The 9,562-nt window shown below is 32.7% G+C and overlaps 1 long non-coding RNA gene across 1 annotated transcript; it reads right to left on the reverse strand.

Annotated features, from left to right (window-relative positions):
- Positions 1-5,968: 5,968 nt before the first annotated feature.
- LOC127740718 (uncharacterized) lies at positions 5,969-6,932 on the reverse strand. The gene is made up of 2 exons (XR_008001551.1): positions 6,741-6,932; positions 5,969-6,557 (listed from the first exon to the last, which is right to left on the reverse strand). It is a non-coding gene; the product is annotated as an uncharacterized LOC127740718 (long non-coding RNA).
- Between the last annotated feature and the right edge of the window lie 2,630 nt (positions 6,933-9,562).

Below are 9,562 nucleotides of genomic sequence, written 5' to 3' on the forward strand. Positions count from 1 at the left end.
CTGATTATGCAGGCATGCCGTGTATACATGCTATTGCTGCTATCAGAAAGAGGCATGACCAAGTTGAGGATTATGTGCATCCATGGTTGTGTATGGAGTCCATTCATAAGACATATGCACATTGCATCAAGCCCGTTCCTAGTGAAGAATTCTGGACTGCAACTGAGCAGCTGAGGCCTGCCCCACCACCTATTAAACGGCCTATTGGGAGGCCAAAGGTGCACAACCGCAACAAGGACCCTGCTGAGACTCATATTCAGGGAGACAAGCTGAAAAGAAGCTTTCAGGTTACATGTAGCAAGTGCAACGAGAAAGGGCATAACTATAAAACTTGTAAAGGAGCTCCAATCAACCCCAATTGGAAACCAAAGAAGAAAAAACCCAAGAAGATAGTTGACAACTCACAAGCTTTGGTGCTGCTTCCCCTTTCACAATCAGCCCCTCAACCAGAGGTAAGCCAGCACCAAAAATGCTTTAGGACCATTTTATACTTCTTATTATTAGTCACTAATAAAAAATTGGTTGGGTTAAGCACTAATTACCCCATTTGGTTACATTGCTGTCTCTTTGTTACATAGGATCAAAATCAATCATAGGGTGAAAAATTGACTGAACCTAGTGCTGGGGAGGCATCTGGGTCTGCACCAGTTGCTGCACCATTTATGGCCCAACCTTCTGCTCCAGCACAGACTCCATTCAGACCTCCATCCCAGCTGCCAAGAGTGGACCAACCAGACTCCAATGCTGCTGCACCTACTTTTAGACCCAAGCAACTAATTGTTTGACCCCCAACAAGTGCAAATCCAACACCACACACACAACAAACTCAAAGCAGATACACCAGCAGGGCACCCTCGAAGGAGACCATGAAAGCAGCTACCAGTGCCACAAAGAAAATTCTAAAGCCTCAGAAGAAGTGAACAAAGCTGCATGATTTCTGTGTTTTTTATTTTTGGCTAGTTATTATCATGACTTAGACAATGCTTTTTAGTAGAGTAATCTTGGCAAACTTGTTTACATGCCAACCAAACATTTTCATATTTTGGGATTAACTCATGCTGTTTAGCTATGTTTTGGATTAAATCAGATACATTGTCATTGTAACGTTTTGGTTAAAATCTATCCAGAATTACTATCTTGTATAATGCTTGGAATAATGTTTAGATGTTCTAAATACAAAATATAAATAGATTCACTCCACTAATACACTTTTCATTCAAAAGCCAGCAATGGCAAGTTCTATTACAACCAACTCCATGTACATCAATCATCTTTACCCCTTCAACATACATACAGCAACAACAACAACTACTACACCAATCACAGTTATATGCCACAAACTGAAGGTTTTTTTGCTTTCAATAGACAACATCTTCCTCTCCAACTCTTCTAATTTTTCCTCAATATCCTGGTTTCGAAGCATCTATTCTTCAACGGCTACTCCCTCAGCTTCATCCACCGCACCCAAGGCTTCAGGCTCCACGGCCCTAATTTTTTTTCAAATGTTCATCCAGCCAGACAAAGTACCGGCAGTACGATTCTTTAGCCTGGAAAAAAATATCAGTGAATCACCCATTAACACCCAGCACACTATAACCCAACTATTGTAAAAATGGCTCACTTACCTTGAATAATGGACACCCAAGAAATACTCTATTAGGGTTACTAGTCGTTCTTGACTTGTACATAATAGCATAGACGCCGCAGTAGCACTTGGGCGCAACCGGATCTCGCTCAAATCCTCCTGGCACAGCGCATGAAGATCCCCCTCCAGGTCTTGTGCATGAAGAGCTCCCTTCACTCATCATGGACGATCGCAGCATCAACACCCATGTGTTCCTCCAAGGTTTTCGATCGAATAGGGCTCAGGGAAGGGGACGACGTCGTTTGGAGTGTGAGGGATCGATCTGTCCTTCAAATTTTAGTTTTCCATCCAACTCAGCAACCTAAACGGACAGCTCACACTCCCCCCAGCCACATCAGCCTTCTCCGATGCCGTTTTCCAACCTAAATCAACGGAGGGGTTCCATTGTCCCAGATTTTACAAGGTGATGGGGTTAAAAGTATTTTCAAATCTTAAGGGACGAAAATGTCCAAATTTAAAAAGGTCAGGGACCGATATGTCTTTTACTCTTAAATAATTGAGTCCTTGTTTTTGGTTTAGGGACTTCTGTACAGAAACGAAAAAAAGAAAGAAAAAACAAAGATAAGTAACTTGGACAAGAAAGAAAAAGGAAAGAAAATAAAAAAGAAAATTGTCGAGATGGATTCTTCTTCGGAAGAGGAAAGATTTTTCGAATCTGAATCCGAAAGCCAATAAGTTTACTTTTCATATTGATTTCCTTTAACTTGTATTTGCTTAAATTTGTTCTTATGCGCTTGTTCTTATGTATTGCAGAGAAGAAGAAATTAAAAAAAACGGAACAAAGAAAAGAAAACAACCACCGAAGGTGATTAAAAAACAAACCAAAAAAACAAAGCCTGTGGCGATAGACTCAAAGAACACAAGCGAATCTGAAAGCTAGTAAGTATTGCGTAATTTCTGTGAGACGTTTTGTTGATTGCATATATATCACATTTTGTTCAGTAAATGAATTAATTTTGGTTCGGTGAGCTTCTAATTTTTGTTTTAGCACTTTAATTTAGTTCGGTTCAATGGTGTCTGTCAGTTTGGTTGACTTCATTATTAGTGTCTTGTCTCCGGTATAAATTCGATGTGTTTGTCTGTCTTTCAGAGAAAATAAAATCGAGAAAACATTTGTAATAAAAAGAAAACAACCGCAAAGGGTGACAAAAACACAAGCCCAATCTGACAAGGAGTAAGTTTCTCGAATCATATTTTCTTGTATTGATACTTACATTTTAGGTTCCTTGATACTTATTTTATGAACTTTCAGAATTGAACAAACAAAAGACAATGTTGCAGAAAGAAGAAAACGAGCATTGGAGACGATAAGAGAAAAGAGATCAAAGAAAAGAAATGATGGAGCTCAGTCAGCAAACATTGCTCCGGATCAGTTTGACTCTCCAAAGGCACAAAATGAATTCTCTCAGATGTAAGATTCAGTTTATTATTCCCGAGTTCTTTTTCTTTCTTTGCTTACTTTTGCTACAACATTTTCTAATTCCTCTATATTCAATTACTAATATTTATTTATCTTGCTTAGAGTGTCGACTGTAAATCTGGATAGCGAGCAACTCTTACAGACTCAAGGAAGCTCTACACCTTCTATAAATGCCGCGAGCAATGCTAGCTAAATTGGTTCACTGTATATTGTACTTTCGATTCAATGGTTGCCCAAAAATGAATTTAATGTGTTTCTAGACCTCTGCTTTTAATCTTGATTTCTAATTTTAATTTGTTATCTTTTTTTTAGGAAAAATACCCCGGAAAGCCCGGTAAAATATTTTAGAAAAAGAAAATCTACCCAAGAAAGAGTTTTAAAACTCCACCAGTGTAAGTTAAAAATATTTATGTTACTCTTTTAGATTTAGGTAATAATTTTTGTTTAATTAATCACAAGAAAAATGTGTTTAAATGTCACTAGAGCTACACCTGATTCTGAACTATAAATCGTTGAGTTTCGACAAGAAACTCGTTCTCAACCTTTGGAAGTGTGAGTTTTTCAATGTGCAAATTCCTATTTTTTAAAACAAATTCTAATTATTCAACATTAACTTTATCCTTATTTATATTCTTTAGACCTCCTTTTGTATTGTCTCTTCCAAGTTCTGTTCAAAAATAGTTGATCAGAGATGACTTCATCTATGTCCCTCCACAAAATGAACACAACAAACTTCTAATAATGAGTAAGTTAATAAATATTTATTCACCACATGAATCTTGTTCAATGCTTACTGCTTATACATGATTTAATTATGGTTCAATTAAAACCAGAAATGAATTCAATGTGTTCTTGTCTTTGGACTCTCTTCTATTTATTACAGCTGTCCTCTAGAACCCAAAAAGCAGAGTGTTACGGTGTCTCTTACGAGTTCTGTAATTGAAAACTTAATCAAAGATGACTATGTCTATGAAGTTTCTGATGAAAAGTAAGTTTCACATAAATTTTTTTATTAATTTTAATGGTATAGGATAATAATTCTGGCTTTGTTATTGAACTGTTTTCTGTTTAATGCAACAACTCTACCAAAGAACAACAGCAACAATCCCAAGAACCTCCAGTGGCACGGCAATCAGAACAAGAAGCACCTGTTAATGTGTAAGCATAAAATTCTTTAATATCACATTTGTTTAAAATAATTTCGGTTTACTATAAGTTTGGATTTAGGTTTACTATTAGTTTGGATTTCGGTTCACTATAATGATTAATATCATTTTTGTTTAATATCATTGTTAAATATGATAATAGTTTGGGATAATTATAGAAATGTTTACTGTTTAATGCAGCAGACCTCTGGAACAGCAACAACAGCCCTACGAAGAACTAACAGCGCAGCAATCCGAACAAGAAGCACCTGTTGATGCGTAAGTTTTACTGCTTATATAAATACCGATAATGTTTACTGCTTATACATGGTTTAATTATGGTTCAGTTGAAACCAGAAATGAATTCAATGTGTTCTCATCTTTAGACTCTCTTCTGTTTCTTACAACTTCCCTCCAGAAGCAAAAAAGTAGGGTTTTTTGGTGTCTGTTACGAGTTCTGATATTGAAGAGTTTTTTAAAGATGACTATGTCTATGAAGTTTCTGATGAAGAACAATAGCAACAATCCCAAGAACCTCCGGTCGCACGGCAATCAGAATAAGAAACTCTAATCTTATCATCATTTGATAGGTATGTTACTTGCTTTTCTCTAACAATAGCTATATCACCTAATATTTTACTTAAATGTGAAATGAAACCATGATAAGCATATGCATATAGGCATCGCTTGAGTTATTGTCATTCTAGTTGCTCAATTTAGCTTAGTCAAGCTATTGGTTCTGTTCAAGCAATTGCCAAGGCATCAAAAGTGCAAATTCTGGAGAACAGAGACCTTTCTGCTGAGAAGGCAGAGATGATTTCAAGGTTTTTGAGGGATCCCAAGTTTTACTCTTCTCCCAAGATCACCTGATGGCGCAATAACAATGGAATTCGGCAGGTTGGGATCTTTTGTTTTCTCCCACAACAACAATAAATAATAATGTAAAGTGAGCATCTCCTTCTAGTTCCTTTATCTGGTTAGCTTCACTTAGAATAGTTCTCGTATTCATAGTTTTAAATTAGACCGAAAAATAGATAACGACTTGGAAACCTTCCAGTTAAACAGTATTCAAATCTCATCATACTAATTTAAGTCCTGACAATTTTGTATGATCCAAGGGGAAGGTAGTTTAAGAAGGCTAGAGGAAGGAGGAACAACAAAGGACTTAGGATTTAAGTCGTATTGTTTCTGTATTTTTTTTCAGTTTTTAGTTTTGGAATTTAAACTCAAAATTTATTTTGTATTTGAGTATTAGTTTTTAATGTATAAAACAATTATAGCAAAAATTATATATTTGACAATAATACATACTCTAGTAACTTTAAGATATAATATTTTTCTAATTTTAATGGTATGTTTGACAATAATACAATATCCACCAAGTTATTTTCACCTTAAAATTATTAATTCTCGACTATAATCTTTTTTATTATATACCCAAACATAGTAGATCATTTAAAAAATAAATAAATTAAAAATACAAAACTCTTTCCTTTACTTTCCAAAATGCATTGTATGAATTTTCATTCAACTCTGAAATCATGGTTTAAACAAAAATTACAGGCTAACTTTAATTCAAACCATAATTTAGTATTTTGCAAATGAAAATCCAAACATATATAGAACTCTTAGAAAGAAAGCACTCTATTCAATTATTCATGAACAGACAAAAACATGGACCAAAGTTCCTTTCATGATGATTGTCACCAATTTTTTCAATGCTCATTCCCACAAATTTTGAAAGCTAATAATTAGAAGTTGCACCAAATAGCAGATACTTAAATATATATCTCTCTTTCAATTCCAACAATTCTAGTAACAAAACCATCACTGAAATAGATCAAACATACTAAAAGATGAAAAAGTGAGGGGGGAAGGGGTATCAACGAAAAACAAACTAATCGGCCGCTTGAAAATGGCAAGATGACTTAAATTTTGTTGAATGCAACAATGTCACAGCTCTGAATATACTCGTTGCATGGCTCGACAATTGTGAACAAGAATGAGTTGATGAAAATATTCACATACATGCTCCCCAGAGTAGACCTTCCGGGGATATGCTCCCAATTGAAAGGCACAGCAACAGGTTTGGTGGAAGGGTGTGACGTTTCTCTAATATCCTCTTCCTTGCTTCATACAAAGATGATGTTGCAGCAGTGCGTCTCACCGACATGAGAGGGGCATTGATATTCAATTTCCTTTCAGCCATCTTCTCAATTGTTCAAACTTCTATGCAGCCCCTCTCAGTAACAAATTCACAGTTCAAAACAGTCTCGTACCTTAATTTATTTACAGCTATGAGGCCTAAAACTCTGCTAAGAGAATCCTAGTTTCTACCCTTAGAAACCTGAAAATGAAAAAGGATAGAAGAACCGATCATTCATAATTCAAACAATAACAACAAAGAGCAGAATCTCGGATTCAATTCAGCATATCTTGAACTAAGTTCAGAGAAAAAACAGAATGCCAGAGTGTGAGTAAGAGAGAGGAGAAAGAGAGAACACAAAAAATCAACACTTGTCAATATTACAAATGCTTCCATCACATATCCAATGTTAAAGATGTTGAGAGGGAGGCTTTGCCTCATCTTTTCTCCGGCCGTGACTGTATACTTGATGCTCAGGTTAGGTTATTCTGCTCTTGTCAATTTTTATGCTTCCTTTTTCCTTGGTTTAGTTTCAACGTGTTAGAAAACTTTTTGACTGATTCTCATATGGCTAAACATTTTTTCCTTGTTTACTTATCTTTCCGTGTGTTAAAGAAGTAACACTAATGTGGATCTGTAACCTTAATTTACTTATAATCTAGACAGGTTCTGGGAAGACACTTACATACCTGCTTTTGATTTATTCCATCATCAACACTTTGAAATCTTCTGTGCAACCCGTGAACTTGGCATGCAAGTAAGAATGCCGACGAGTCAACATGATAAATATTTTTGGCGCCACATAACAGGGCGATTTCCCTTGGAAAGGGCTAACTACTGAGTGAAAACATTTTATGCTCTCTTGGATGGAGGAACATTGAGAAGACGCAAGAGTTGGTTAAAGGTAAAAAACCCTTTCATCCTCTTGTTTTCTACATTTTCGCTGCTATAGATACTAATGGTACACAGTGAAACTAATGCTTTAGGATGTTTAGATAATAACTACTGCACAGTTGTTGTCTAACCTTGTAGAATTGGCCATTTTCTTTGATCACTGGAAGCATTGATCTTAAAGACAAAACCATTTTAATGCTCATTTAAGATTAGTCTTTCTTAAATTCTTAAGTTTGTAAGTCCCACATCGGTGATATATGTGCCAAAATACAAGTTTATATAATTAATGAGAAGTAGCAATGTTTGCCTTAATGAAGGCATTATTAAATTAGAACTGGGTTTGAATGAGAGTCAAAATGTTGACTTGCTCTCTCTAATTTAAGAGTTGGGCCTCGGTGTTTGGGCGAGGGTCCAGGTGTCTAGGATCCTAGACATAAAGCTCAACGCATGAGATTGAACTCACATAGCCCCGAGCATGCTCGACTCATCCCAATAGAGAGGGATAACAGGTCACACTCTCAGCCCACACGGCCAAGTGGGCCTTCCATATTTTTTTAATTATTGAATAATCTTTTTTATTCATATATTTTTGGAAAACAAAATTTTAAAATCAAATAAAAATAATCAATTTAATTCTTATCTATTTTATTATATAAAAATTAGATTTCTGTATTTAATGATGGAGCTGACATAGCATGTTTTTGAGAATGTTTTTCGATTTATTTCTTTTAACTCATTAAATACAAATTATTATGATAAATTAACTATATCAACTAATTAATTTGATTAGATATTTAAATATCATATAATTTATATCAATTTGATTTGGTAGTATTTTCTAATTTATTTATTTTAATATTTTGTTAGTATTTTTTAATTTATTAAACCAAATTTATTATGTGTATTAATTAATTAATTTGATTAATTTATTAGTCATTAAAATAATAAATCTATGAATAAAATAAACAACTGAAATATTTTTAACTAATAATTAAATCAAATCATATATATTGAACTAAATTCTAATCATATGAATTAAAGACTAAATTAAAATAAGATAATTTCTTACTTATTCAAGTTGAGTGCAATAAATACAAATTAATTTTGTTAGATAATCATAGTTATCTAGTCAACTATATATAGATGACCACACAAAATTATAAGAATCATGATTTTTATCGCTCTTGCTATTTCAACTCTTCTTTTCTTTTTCTTTTTTTCTTTATGTATAAATGTATCCAAAATGAGAAAGTACGGATAAGTGTTTTATTGATTGTTTGTTTGGTGAATATATCTCAATTTTTCAAAGTGGCCGATGTATTTTTTTTTATAGTATTAGATAGAAAAATATTTATTAAAATGAATATGCCCATTGTAATGAATTTTTTTCAATTGTTATACTTTTATGTCAGTCATGTAAATTCTTTGAAGGCACAAGATAATAAAATAGGTTGATTTTAATATCATTAAAAGCTAAATTCAATAGTTCAAATAAGCACTACTAATTATGTTAAAAAAGTAATTTTGTAATAATAATATGATTTACATATTAATTTTTTCGAGTAAATTCATTTTAAAATATAAAAATTAGACTCAATTATGCTAAAATTTTAAAGGTAATATAGAATTTGGCAACAAAATTAACATTTATTAAGAAAATAAATTTATTTATGACTATTTTCTAATTATAAATAATAATAAGACTTATGAAAAAATATTAATGTTATTATTCTTATTAATTAAATAATAATATTAGGTAGTTGATAGTTTTATAGGCAGAAATTATTAAGTAATTACGTAAAAATTAGCAACGAACAAGCAATAAGGATTAAAAAAAATCTATTATATAATATCAATTTTATAATTAAAATATGTCACATATCATATTCTCATATATTCTATTTATTATCTATTCTATTATATAAAAATCAGGTTTCTGCACTTAATGATGGAGTTGATGTGACATGTTTATGAGAGTGTTTAGTAATTTATTTCTTTTAACTCATTAAATACAATTTATTAAGATAAATTAACTATATCAACTAATTGGTTTGACTAGATAATTAATCATTAAAATAATAAATCTATATAAAATAGGTTCTCGAGATATTTTTTCCTAATAATTAAATCAAATCAAATCATATTTATTGAGCAAAATTTAAATTATGTGAATTAAGGACTAAATTAAAATAAGATAATTTTTTACTTATTCAAATTGAATGCAATAAATAAAATTAATTTTTTTAGATAATCATAATTTTCTGGTCTTCTATATATAAATAGCCACACAAAATGAGAATGTATGGATGAGT

Source organism: Arachis duranensis, chromosome 7 (genome assembly GCF_000817695.3).
Source record: "Arachis duranensis cultivar V14167 chromosome 7, aradu.V14167.gnm2.J7QH, whole genome shotgun sequence".
NCBI lineage: Eukaryota > Viridiplantae > Streptophyta > Magnoliopsida > Fabales > Fabaceae > Arachis > Arachis duranensis.